The sequence below is a fragment of the Lissotriton helveticus genome, assembly GCF_964261635.1.
Source record: "Lissotriton helveticus chromosome 1_1 unlocalized genomic scaffold, aLisHel1.1 SUPER_1_unloc_10, whole genome shotgun sequence".
Lineage (NCBI taxonomy): Eukaryota > Metazoa > Chordata > Amphibia > Caudata > Salamandridae > Lissotriton > Lissotriton helveticus.
In genome coordinates this window covers 2,227,666-2,241,422 of record NW_027611649.1, presented here as the reverse complement: position 1 = coordinate 2,241,422, position 13,757 = coordinate 2,227,666, and the positions used below count along the sequence as shown (strand labels likewise).

The 13,757-nt window shown below is 46.8% G+C and overlaps 2 protein-coding genes across 2 annotated transcripts in view; both read right to left on the bottom strand.

Annotated features, from left to right (window-relative positions):
- LOC144805440 (uncharacterized) overlaps window positions 1–13,757 on the bottom strand; it is a 947,065-nt gene that overhangs the window by 388,831 nt on the left and 544,477 nt on the right.
- LOC144805462 (cytochrome P450 4B1-like) overlaps window positions 1–13,757 on the bottom strand; it is a 170,764-nt gene that overhangs the window by 46,147 nt on the left and 110,860 nt on the right. The gene's annotated exons all lie outside the window — the stretch shown is intronic.

The following is a 13,757-nucleotide window of genomic DNA, read 5'->3' as shown; positions in this document are numbered from 1 at the left end:
GGCAGTCTGTGGCAGTCAGGGGCTGTCAAGGCTGGGCTGGGCCACGTCCCTTTCCTTTGCAGCAGCAGTGAGTATATACGCCTAGTGTGAGTCCCTGTGCTGTTCTTCGCAATCATGTCTACCCGCTCCGGAAAGCTTCTTAGGAGTGAAGCCGAAAGGGGGTCAAATGCCGCGAGCCCTGTTATAGGATCTATGGACCGTTTCATCACCAGGGTGGCGGCGGTGATTGAAAAGGAGATCGCCATATCTGAGCGGCGTTTATCCGAGGTGTACCTCCCCGCAAGACGTTCATCCTTGGGGGCTGCTGACCAGTCGCTTACACCGTCTAGTGTCCAGGTTCAATCTGTCTCCCCACCTACTGTGACTGGTGTTTCCACATACCCCCCTCAGTTGGCTGGTATAGAGCAAAATATAGATAGGCTGGAAAATTTGGTCGAACTTATACCTATAGTTACTGAGGAAGACGGTGGACTTAGCAAGCTGTCTTCACCATTATCACCTAATCTTTCACACAAAGCCACCAGTGATCCTCTGTCCCCAAAATCGCCCACCCCCTCCTTAGTTATATTAGAAGGGGAGTCAGTTAGGGTTTACCCCAACAGCCAAACTCCCGAGACTAGTCAGGAGAATAGGCCCTTAAGTAAAAAGTCACGAAAACGTAAAAAGGGTAGGCTAGTGAGACAGGCTGCCCTTTATCAAAGAGTAAGGAAGCCTTCTGGATCGGGTATGAGAAACATAAGGGGTAGGTCTGTAGAGAATGAAGCGGACATAGAAGGGGACGTTCTGATCTCTTCTAGGGGGCTACACTCAGACGCTAACACTGCAAAGGTTCCTAAGCACACTGACCCATTAACAGCTGAAAATATCTTAGAGAAAGTATATAGTCTTTTGAAACCACTACTAACTCAGGTCAAGGGTCTAGGGGAGAGGATAGACAAATTAGAGCAATCAACCCTTGACGGGTTCCACTCACTCAAAACCACATTTAAACAGATAACTAGAGTGAGTGAAAACAAGGACATGGGTGCAAAGGGGAACGAGCCACCATCCCAGAGAGTCCCTAAGCCCCTAATATGTCTAAATAAAGTTGTACCAGATAGTCTATTAATCCCAGCTCCTAAATCTCCTCCCCGTCCCAAAGCAGGGTCAAAACACAAGGGGCTTTCAACACACTTAGAGCCTGATAAAAATAAGCCTAATCCGCCTCCACAAAAGCAGCCACAGATAGCTAGTGGCAAAACGGAAGACTCCCAAAAATTAGGCACACGTATTAAATCCAGCGGGTTATCGTCAGGGAAAGCCCCTAGATCTGTATCTCAACCTATTGCCCCACCTACCTCTTCACCGGTCGCTAGTAATCCAGTACGACGGATCCCTCCAGTAAACCTTCCACCATACTGTCAACCTTTTGTTGTTGTTATGGTTAACGTGCCCCCTTTAAAGGAAGGCCAGTTGGAAAACCACCAATCACTCAAAAACAAGTGTATCCATTGGCTGAAGGCAAACAAGCCAATCCCTTTGGGGGTGGATGGTATCATTCTAAGTGTCCGCAGAGTGGGTTGGGTGGGGCAGGGGAAAAAAACTCAGGAGGGGGATTGTATAATTATAAATTTTCAAGACCCAAGAGTAGTGCCCTCGATTTGTACTCCTATTAAAAGCATGGGGGTTCCGGGGGTTAAAGTGGTAGATCTTTCTTATTTTTACCCCAGGCAAAGTGTTGTCTTAACTGGAGGAAGTTTAAGTTCCCCTGTTTTTGGTCAAAATTGGGCTGGGGTCACAGGGGGTATGAGGGAGAACCAATTGTGGGTACCAGGGCCTTACTGACTGGAATTCGAGAGTAGAGTAGAGCCAGCAGGAGTATCACCCTCCCAAACAAATTTTGTGAGTGGGATAGTAACCTCTATAGCCATCCCCCAGGATCCCTGCTCCCCTCAGTTACCTTCGAGGAGGACCATAGACAGGGGCATTCTGGCGCCCAGCGACACTTCAGCTGTGACGGACCTAGTCTTTAAGGTTTGCAGCTGGAATGTCGCAGGGATCGCAAGAAAACTGGCTCTACCGGATTTCACTGCGTGGGTTGATGAGCACTCCCTGTGCCTTTTCCAAGAGACATGGAGCTTGGCGCCGGTCCATAGGGTGGGATTTTCCTCCTATTTCTCCCCTGCGCAAGTCTCGGAAACAGGGAGAGGGCGACCTTCGGGTGGCCTTCTCATTTGGGTCGCAGCCTCCTTAGACTGCAGAGTAGTGGAGTTTCCCACAGGTTGCCCGGACATACAAAACATCACCCTAATAGATCAAAGGGGAAGAATTGTCTTAAATGTTTACAATGTTTATGCCCGGGGAACCAAGGGCGGGAGAAAGTCTCCCATAATATCTCTCCTTGAGACCTTGCTAAAAAACACCCCATATAAGACAAGTACATTGGTTGCGGGTGATATGAATTGTACGTTCGAGCCCTTGGGCTCGGACGTTTCCCTCGACCAAGACGAGGAGGATATCAGGTTGGGGATCCCGGTATTGGAAATACCACCGATTAGAAGATGGACAGAAGTGGCGCTCCAGATATACTCCCTGAGCCTCGAATTTAACTTAAGGGCAGCAAACGGGAGGACATCCTCGGATAGGGGGGGTGCCCACACGTACAACAGACCAGGACACACCTCTAGGTTAGATTATATCCTAATAGATGTGTGTCTATGGTCTTACGTAAGGGACATGCAGGTGGTCCCCACAACTGAAAGTGACCACAATTCACTCTCTTTAAGCATGGTCCAGTGGTGGCGCCCTTTTAGGAAGGACAACATTAACCAGGTAGCTGCACCCCCGGACGATTCTGAAGTCTCCCCTTGTGGTAGACGTATAAAATGGGTGAAATTGGCCCTCTCCGAGATAAAGGTAGTGGAAATCCAAACCCTCTTAAATCATGCGGTAACAAATGTCGGAACCTCCCTAGAAGAGGTGGGTAGAGTGAGTGGGCTTTTCGTCTCCCTGGTAGAAGCCTTATCTAGCGTTTTTACCTCACACCCCAACAAGTCGGGCAACAAAGAATTTAAAAAACCTGTTGTTGGTTGGTATACCCATACATGTAGGGTTCACAAGGCAAAGTTAGTTGAGGCAGTTAAGTATAAATCCCGAGGTGTGATACAGGAAGCAAGGAAGGCCTATAATAAGTCCCTTAAATTTGCTAGGGGGGAGTGGGAAGATAAATTCTGGGAAGACCTGCTCCAGGCTAGTAAAGTTAGGGATTCAAGGGCCTTTTGGAATCTCATAGGTACACGGAATAAACCCGATACGTCTGTGAGACCCTGCAATATCCCGCCTCAAAACTGGGTAAAACACTTCGGGACTCTATACCTCCCTCCAGATGGGGAACTAAATGCTGGGGTGGACCTCACACTACCAATTGAACCTCACGCCTATGATCTCTTCACTCCATTAGAGATTGAGGGGGTTATAGGGTGGGTAGCGCCTCGCAAGGCAGCGGGCCCAGACGGCCTTCCGGGGGACCTTATGAAGGCATACCCAGCGGAATGGGGAAGGGTCATTGCCGCTCTCCTAAACGACATCATGATGGGAGGGGCAGTGCCAGAATCCTGGAAAGGGGCGGTGGTGGTCCCGATATACAAAAAAGGGTGCAGGGAAACCCCGGGGAACTACCGCCCCATAAGTCTGATAGACTCCACCCAAAAGATAGCTGGTAAAGCTATCCTTGGAAGGATTTTACATTGGGTGGAGGAGAATAAAATCCTATCAGACTTTCAGGCAGATTTCCGGGCTGGTATGGGGACAATAGAGCAGGTGTTTAGGTTGGCACTACTGGGGTGGAAGGTGGTGGAACTGGGCAAGGGTAGTCTTTACTTGGCCTTTATAGACCTGAAGACTGCCTTTGACCTAGTCCCCCGGGAAGAGCTTTGGAGGGTGCTTAATGAGTTGGGATTACCCCCTTACATCTTGTCCCTCCTCATTAGCCTCCATGCCCATACCTTTGCACAGGTCCGTTGGGGTAAAAACGGAGAGCTCACCGAGAAGATACCAGTGTCCAGGGGCGTAAGACAGGGCTGCGTCTTGGCCCCCACCCTATTCTCACTATATCTGAATGGGGTGGTAAAACACCTTCAACAAGAACCAGCCGACGCCCCCTGTCTCGGAGGAGTCCGTATCCCCACTTTGCTTTTTGCGGACGATACGCTTCTGATCTCGAAGACCCCCCAAGGCCTGCAGAAATTACTAGCGCATTTTCAGGAGTTTTGTGCTGCAAAAGGTTTAATAATAAATGTGGACAAAACAAAATACCTAGTCCTAAATCCACCTAGGAAACTGGGCCGCCCACCTACACTCAACTCGGTTGCCTTAGAGAAAGTAGCCGAATTCGATTACCTTGGTATTCGGATTACGGATAGGATGTCTTGGGCAAATCACATCGAGAAAACGGTCCTCAACCATAGGAGAGTAGGAGGAGCACTCATGAGGGAGTTCCGGGCCTCACCTAGGAGATCACTTACCCCAGTAATCGATATTTACAAGGCCAAAGTAGTGACATCAGCCTTGTATGGGGCAGAACTGTGGGGCCACTGCCGTTTGGATGCCCTAGGGATAGCGGAGAGCAAGCTACTAAAATCCATTATTTCTATTCCACTGAGCACACCAACTGTACCAGTGTTGTTGGATATGGGCTGTAAAAACATCAAAGACCAGGCCCAGCTTCGCCCGCTCCTGCTATGGACACGAATCTGGAGGAGTGAAGAACTAAAATCCTACGCTGATGGTCTGGGGGAAATAATGAGTCTGGGGGGTTGGGCTAAGATCAGATGGTTAAGAGAAACTAAAAAGCTTCTGGAGAAGATCGGACTTGGGGACTGTTGGTCATCACGTTCAGCCCCTCCAAAAGAAGTTGTTAAGGCGCTTTTCTGGAAATGGACGGCGGAGCGCCTAATTACGAATTCGAACCACTGTAAGTCCACTGTCTCCTTCCTACAAATCAAAGACATTGTGGCCTTTGAACCCTACCTGGACCTGATCACCCTCCCCCTTGACCGAGCCCTTTATTTTAAGTTTAGAGTTGGATCTCTCCCGCTAGGTGCTGTGGTTTCGAATTGGACATCACCGGCCCGTTCTTCCCCTAACTGTGCATGTTGCCCAAATAGGGTTGGGTCTATTGCGCATGTCCTATTTGAATGCCCGGACTATGCAAGGCCCAGGAGTTTTTGGTTGAAACCTCTCTTCCGAAATATGGGTACTCGTAGCCACCTAGTAGCCTTGCGTATTTTAACTACGGACACTTCCCCGCCTATTGTGTGTGGAACAGCAAAATTTTTAAAACAGTTTTGGCTTATTCGTTGTAAGAGATTGTCAGTAGCGGTTTAATTCTCTTTTTAGCTAATTTATTAATGGGCACTTTATGTCCTTTTATCCTTTTTAAATGAGTTCTCATACTGACTTCTTAAAGCAATGTTCTTTTTGTACACTGTAATGATTGTATTGTAAATGTGCTTATAAGATATCTTGCATATCGAATAAAAGCTTATGACTGACTGACAAATGTTACAGATGTTACAGTACCACCAGAACCGAATCAGGGAAGAGCAAGAACACGAAAGGAGACGTATGAAAGACACGAAAATGAAAGTAGTAGTTGCACAGTCTGTTCCAGCAGATAGTCAGAAGAGGGGTACGAATCAGACCAGTCATTCTGCAGCTCCCGTTAAAGGGACATGCAATTATTGTAAACAGCCAGGTCACTATATAAATGAATGTGCAGTTCTGAAACACAACATTGCTACTGGTAAGACGAAAGAGAGACCGCGTCCTCCTAGACAGGAACATGTTCCGCAGAACACGCAACCACCGCAGAACACACAACAGACAGTTACAGTACCGCAGCCTATAGCTGCGACACAACATGTTACACAGCAGATGTACCAGTACACACAGTCAGATTATCCCGAATATCAGCAGTATTCATGAAACAGCCTAGAGAGGGAGGTTGGTTAGCCTCTCATCGAGGTTCCTGTAGATCAAGAGGGTCCCTATGTACACAGCCTGGTATTAGGGAAAGACAGAAAATTTCTGATTGATACAGGGGCAAGTAGGACTACCATCAGTCATGACGAGGTTCCAGGGGCTCCGCTCTCAGGCTCAAGAAATGTTTCCCTGGGATTTTCAGGAAAGCCTATTGTTAATGAAATATCGAAACCAGTTTCCCTAGAAGTTGGTCCATTGTCCCGAACTACAGACTTGTTACTTACGAAATCATGTCCTGAAAACTTACTTGGTATTAAAACATTGAAAGAATTGGGTGCCGTAATTTGTTGTTCTCCGGAAGGAGTGAGATTGTTTCTACGTGATTTTAAAGGACATTATGTGTTAAGAGATTTTGATCCAAGATTACTGAATGTACCACAGCATTTATGGGCGCAAGGTCCAACTGATGTAGGTTGTATGCACATTACACCATATCGTGTCACTCTGAAACAAGGAGTTGTCTTACCCCGAATCCGACAATACAAGTTGCCACCTGAGGCTGTAGCAGCCTTATCCAAAATTATTGACGAGCTCATTGCTCAAGGAGTGGTTGTAGAAACTGACTCCAATGTATGTAATTCCCCGATCATTCCGATTCTTAAACGCACTGACCCAAATGCACTTCCAGTATATCGACTAGTGATTGATCTTCGAGAACTTAATAAATGTATTATACCCCAGTACCCAGTGGTTCCAGATATCTCTTCCCTATTGACTGCCATTGATTCCGAAGCTACGTTCTTCACTGTTATTGATCTCAAGAACGCTTTCTTTAGTGTCCCCATCCATCCAGACAGCCAGTTCCTTTTCGGATTCTGTTTAAATGGAAGAAGTTATAAATTCACACGTGCACCTCAAGGGTTCACAGAAAGTCCTAGTATTTACAGTCAAGCACTTAAACGACAACTAGACAGTATTCACATGCCAACTGACACTGCCCTGCTCCAGTATGTCGATGATCTATTGATCACAGCCCGTAGAGAACGTGACTGCGAACGTGCGTCACTGACAGTCTTGTATTTTCTGGCAGAAATGGGGCACAAGGTGTCCCCTTCGAAACTGCAATTCTGTGTCCAGCAAGTGGTATACCTTGGACACTTGCTGTCCAAGAGGGGTAGACAGTTAACACCTGACCGTATCCAGTTAATTGCACATCTTCCACAGCCCAAGACACAGAAGGAGGTACGAGCTTTTATCGGCCTCACTTCTTACTGCAGACAATGGATCCCTCAGTATGCATACCTAGCCAAGCCACTGATACAGTTGACAACACAGGAGGCAGCGACATCGACTGTCCTCCCTTGGACCCAGGAACATACACTTGTTTTCAATGAATTAAAGAAAGCTTTATGCCAAGCACCTGTTTTAGCGACACCAAACTACAGTAAACCTTTTACACTTTTTGTCACTGAACGCGATGGTACAGCATTATCTGTTCTCACACAAGATCAAGCAGGACAACACAAGCCTTGTGCTTATTTTTCTAGCACATTAGATCCAGTAGCCCAGGCTTTGCCTGCGTGCCTCAAATCAGTTGCAGCCACAGCTCTAGCTATCAGACAAAGTGATTCCATAGTGTTAGGACACTCCCTGACAGTACAGGTTCCACACTCCGTGGAAGTTCTTTTAAACCGAACACAGACTCAGCACTTGACAATTGCACGATTAACAGGATATGAATTGACATTGTTTCAGCCACACATAGAGATCAGACGCTGTAACATATTAAATCCTGCTACACTGTTACCCTCGACTACCTTGAACACTGCAACACATGACTGTGTGGAAGTTATTAACACCATGACGAAGCCAAGACAAGACTTGACGGACATTGCATTACCTGACCCAGACCTGACACTTTATGTGGATGGTTCATGTATGAGAACAAGTACTGGAGAGTTAGTGGCCGCCTATGCAGTGACTACTGAAACTGAAGTCATAGAAACACATCGTATTGACACCCTGTCTGCTCAAGCAGCAGAGCTCATCGCTCTGACCCAAGCCTGCATACGAGCCAAGAACCTGAAAGTAAACATATATACAGATTCACGTTATGCATTCGGAGTCGTTATTGCGATTTTTATATAGCGCACGTATCACCCGAAGGCATCAAGGCGCTTGCCTTGGGAACCCGTCCTGGTATTCCCCTGTGAGATAACCCCAGCAGGGTATCCACAAGGTGAAAGCCAGGCATCCCGCCGCCGTTCACGACTTTGGAGTCCTCTGGCAGGAAAGAGGTTTCATGACCTCTCATGGAGCCAAGATTCAGTATGGCCCCCTCATTCAAGCTCTGTTAGAAGCAATACATTTACCTACAGCTATAGCCATTATGAAGTGCAAGGCACATACGAAAGTCACTGACACCATTTCCCAGGGTAACGATCTGGCAGATCGAACAGCCAAGCTTACAGCTCAGACTCCAGACATTCCAGCTGACACGACAAAGACAGACGTCCCAGTCAAGACGACTTGTATGACAGTTAAGGACCCTACACAAGACGTACTAGACATACAGACACATGCTACTCCAGACGAAATCAAGAAATGGTCTGAACAAGGAGGGGTCCTGACAGATCAGGGATGGTTGACGAAGGGAAACGCCACATGGTTTCTCCCCGACTCTATGGTTCAAGTCATTATTAACACAGCACATAGTCCAGCACACTTAGGAGAAAAAGCCATGTTAGACAGCATCCAGAACCTCTGGTTTAACAAGCATTTACGAGCAGCAGCGAAGCAGAAAGTGCGTACCTGCATGATCTGTTGTCAGTTCAATCCAGGTAAAGGTGTTCCCGTGGAACAAGGTGGATTCCATCCTCCTGATCACCCTTTTGAAGTCCTCCAGATGGATTATATCCAGATGGACCGATGTCGAGGTTTCAAGTATGTCCTCGTAGTTGTGTGCGCGTTGTCCAGATGGACAGAAGCATATCCAGTCCCAGATTATACTGCCGCGACCACTGCCAAGCAGCTGGTTCGTGAGTTCTTCCCTCGCTATGGTTTGCCCCGGGTCGTATATTCAGACAACGGACAGCCATTCTCATCCGAACTTATGAAACAGGTATCACTTCTGTTAGGGTACCAGTGGAAATTCCATTGCGTACGACATCCCGAGGCAGCTGGCCTCGTCGAGAGACACAATCAAACTCTGAAAATACGAATAGCGAAGGTCTGTGCAGAGAAAGGTGTAGATTGGATGGTAGCCCTGCCGGTTGCCCTCTTCTATATGAGAATGGTCGCTCACTCCAGATCTGGTTTGTCACCCTACGAAGTAGTGTTCGGTCGTCCGCCAAACATGTGGGGTACACCTATGCCACGTAAAATCACCGATGTTGACAGTAATATGCTGACAGATTACCTAGCTTCCTTGATGTCTGCACTACTCTCTTGTCGTTCACAGGTCGCGGCTGCCTTTCCAGACAACACCCAGGTGAAACCGCACGAGGTTGTTCCAGGTGATCTCGTTCTGGTTAGAAATTTTGATCGTTCAAGCCCCCTGGAGCCCCGCTGGAAGGAGCCAAAACTCGTTCTGATGACCACAAGGACCGCCGTAAAGTTGGAAGGAAGAAAAGGCTGGCTCCATTCCAGTCACATCAAGTGTTTCCATGGACTGCGTCCAAAGACTTTTTTCAAGGACTGCCCTGATACTGACTCTAAACTTCCCCTGTTAGAGAAAACTCCGCAGCAGGAGTATAAACTGAAGTTGAGGTCTAGTAAGTCAGACAACGTTTAATTGTTTAAGTCCCCCTCGGGTGAAGAGGTTAGACAGGTTCCTGACATGTATGAGATAGACCCACATAGTGAGAGAGATAGACGAAACTTCAAGAAAATGAAATACTGTAAAAGTCTGCGAAGCAGATGTATTGTTACGTTATTATTTATGTTATTTCTGAGTCTTACGATCACATGTATAAGTTATATGCTACATGTATTTTTTCCTCCTCTTGATTCGCATTCACACCTTTCCTTTAATGATACTGTAGAACACACATTTAGTGAACTACCCCCTCACGAGTTATCCTATCGACTTGCAATGCGCAACAATACTTTTATTCGTATGTTACATTATTCACACCAGACCAGCAATGCCACTAACTGCTGGGTATGTGGTCGACTTCCCCCTTATCAGACAGCGAAGGGAGTCCTGCCACTCTTTCCCTATCCGTTTTCACACAATGGCTCGTGTGGAGCATGGTTTACGTTAACGTCATCTTTAGACGATAAGTCCACAGCTTCCCTTCTGAATACAGTTATGAATGAAACATGTTTCCCAGACAAGGAAGGTCTTTCCCATAGGACAGGGTTAGATCTAGAAAATGAAGTATATGATCTAGGTAATTTTTCCTCTAACCTCATGGTTTTGAATGTTCAGTCCGAGACCACTCCAGATTTGCCTTCTATAACAGTTCTACCAGTGAAAGGCGAATTATGTGTTAGAAAGAATGGTTCAGTACACCTAGGACACAGTGATTGTACTACTGTGGTCGAGTACAGTGACAGTGGGAGATCTACTTTCAAAGCCTCACGTCATTCTTATTTTATATGTGGTCAGACCGCTTATATACGTTTGCCCCTAGATTGGGATGGAACATGTTACATTGCCTTCCTACTGCCACCAGTTTTCCTGGCCCCATCCGATTATCACCGAAACACACATCTAGTACACGTCAGACATAGAAGGGAGATCGAGTCCCCAATTGTCGATCAGACTGAAACTGCATTAGAACAGTATACAGATTTCAATAAAGGTTTCTTCTTCTTCATAGGTCCTGTCCAGAATAGTAAATTAATACGCAGGTTAACCAGAACCCTTGAAGCAGTAGTGAATGAGACTACTTCCGCCCTAGGTAACTTAACAGAAGAACAGTCTGCTATGAGATTTGTTGTTCTTCAGAACCGCCTTGTTCTTGACGTCATACTGGCCGATAGGGGCGGAGCTTGTAGAGTCATCGGATCTAGTTGTTGCATTTTCATCCCTAATAACAAACCGTCTGTGTATTCAGCAATAACTAGACTTCATAAAATAGCTCATCAGCTACACCAGAATCCAGGCACTTGGACTTGGTCCGGCTGGCTCTGGAGTGTAATATCTGCCTGGGGATGGAAAGTACTGTCATTCCTAGGAGTAGTAGTAATGATCATATTTAGTTGTTGTCTCTGTTTACAATGTGGCCCTGCGATTTGCGGCTTGTGCGCTACATCTTGTATTCCACGTCCACGATCCCATTCCCAAATGAAGAAAGACGAGCAAATGATGCTTTATGAACAGATAGATGGTCTTATGAATATTGATGTTTCCTGAAGGGAACGTAGGGAACAAGGAGGGAATGAGGAAAATAGAATTTTGCCCTGTTATGTGTCCCTACGTGCTCCCCCACATGTAAATATATGTGCATGATTAATATGCATTTTCCCTCCATGACCGAATAAAGACGCATTTACAGTTGCGTCCAACGTTATTATGTCAGTTATCCAGTCCTCCGTGAAAGCAACGTGAATTAGGCTTTAAGGCCTATGTTGCCAACGTCTTTACATTGTGCACGTTAATTCATCGAGTTGCACCCGTTTCTAGGCCTTACTGGGCCCGGACACCAGATTCAAGCCTCAAGTCCCCTGAACCACTCCGAGGAGAGATGCAGCCCCGCCCGCATCCCTGACCCTTCACTCACTTCCTGCCAAGCAACGCGGTGCCTGGCTAGGCCTGGCCTGTTATGCCTACAGTTATCTGTTCAGCTCCCCGGCTTCACATTCCTAGCAAACGAACTGCATAAACATATCCATCTACAATCTAGTCTTCCTGTCTCCATGCAAGTAACTTACTGAATTAATATCCATAGAAGATCCATAGCACACACAATACATGAAGAAATATATGCATGCACTAGCCTTAGTGACAAGTAGCCTTTGCCCTGATGACTTTTAGAATCAAGCAATATGTACTCCAAACACTAGATATCAGATATACTATAGGTACAGGTCGTTCTGACATCCCAGACTTCAGTCTCCTCTACAGTCTCCTCTTCTAGTGCTAGAAGTCAGAGCCCCCAGCTCTCACCAGTTACACGTCATGGCTCGTTTTTTTCGCGCACCAGTAGGTTAAAGGTTCCAGCTGCCCATGAAGCCCCCTCCATGTGTCCACCCACTTATGACACTTCTGTGACGTCTACATCACACACCTCCGTGCACGCCCTGTGCACGCCTTCTTTTCACGCCCATATGTTCTTATCTTTCGTTTGTCACTTGTTACGCCTACTGTATTCAATGCAACTGTATGGTTTTACTATATATATTGTATGATGTCAATGAAATGTTGAATGTCCCTTCCTGAGCCTTAGTAGGTGATGGAACCCGATATCCATTGGCTCGAGCCACTTAATTAAAGCCCGTATGACTCAGATACCACGGATTCTGCCTCTTATTTATTGAGCTATCCTTTTCAGTTAATGCATAGAAGAATAGTACCGGTAATTATTTATTTATTTACCACAGCTAAACCCATTTCATTTGTCCAGTTTCATGCCAGAGCAGGGGCTGGTAGCCCCTGTGACTGGTTTGAACCGGACTATGAACAGGGACACCAAATGTGCCCACAGGGCAGGACTTCAAAGCACTCTGAGAGTGCACCCACCCAGCTCCAATACACTAAGGCCTATCTGGGAGGTGGTGATACCTCCCTGTGACAGGAAACCTATTGTCCAGACCTCCCGTGCTAGAGTTTTGGTCAGCAGCAGGAGGCCAGACTTGGGTCTGTGTCTGCAGCATCACTTTTGTGATGCCAGGGCTCTTTAAGGATTCTTTCCACCAGGTATACTGGTACTGTCATGTCTCTTCCTCTAGAAGGGTGAGATTATACTCCCACGCCAGTTACTGGTGTGGGGGTATGATTCCAAAGCTTTTGACACCAAACACAACATGTTTCCTTGAAGCCATCCCAAAGTTAACATTTACAGCGAGGATTTAATGCCCTTAATAGTATATGGTCTGGCTGCACCACAGACAACTCCGGAGAATAGATTCCGAAAGCTGCTGAGGGGCTCAGCTCATGCATGGGCACCCTCTCATATAAAACCAAGCCCCGGGCCTTCAAGATTGATAAGGCCTGCCATAGGAGTGAATGATAGGTTTATATGTACAGTGATAGTGAGACATAGTGAACCTATATCTTAGTGAGCGGTGCATGCACCATCTCACTCAGGCTGCAGTAGTGGTCCTGTGGTGTAATTGTGCTGCAGCCCCTGGTATGCCCCTTGGGTACCTATGCTAGGGACTTATAAGGGCACCCCAGAATCCAATCTGAAGTGTACCTACGGTACTAGGAATTCATGTAGAGAGGAAGCAGCTAGGCTGGGGTCCTGGTTAGCAGGGCCCCAGCCAGACTAAAGTCGAAAAACAGTGAAGCACCAGCAAAAAGTCGGGGTAACCATAAGCGGCAGATCCCACTCTCCTACAACCAACTCTGTAGTGCATAACATAAATGATCACCACAAACCTGTTACTCCAATCTGCTTTCAAAATCATCTTTCCCATCTCAAGGTGGTCCTCGACATTGGGGCTATGTGAGCATAAAACACAACCAACCAGACTAAGTGTGAAGTCATGTAATCAGAAAACGTAATTGTCTAAGTGTGAAGCATGTGTAGGTCCTCTACCTCCAGTGGTAGACTCTCATACTTGCAGTGTCCCGCACATCAACCCTCACGGCTCCATGAAGGCAATATGACAACGGTCGGTGATCC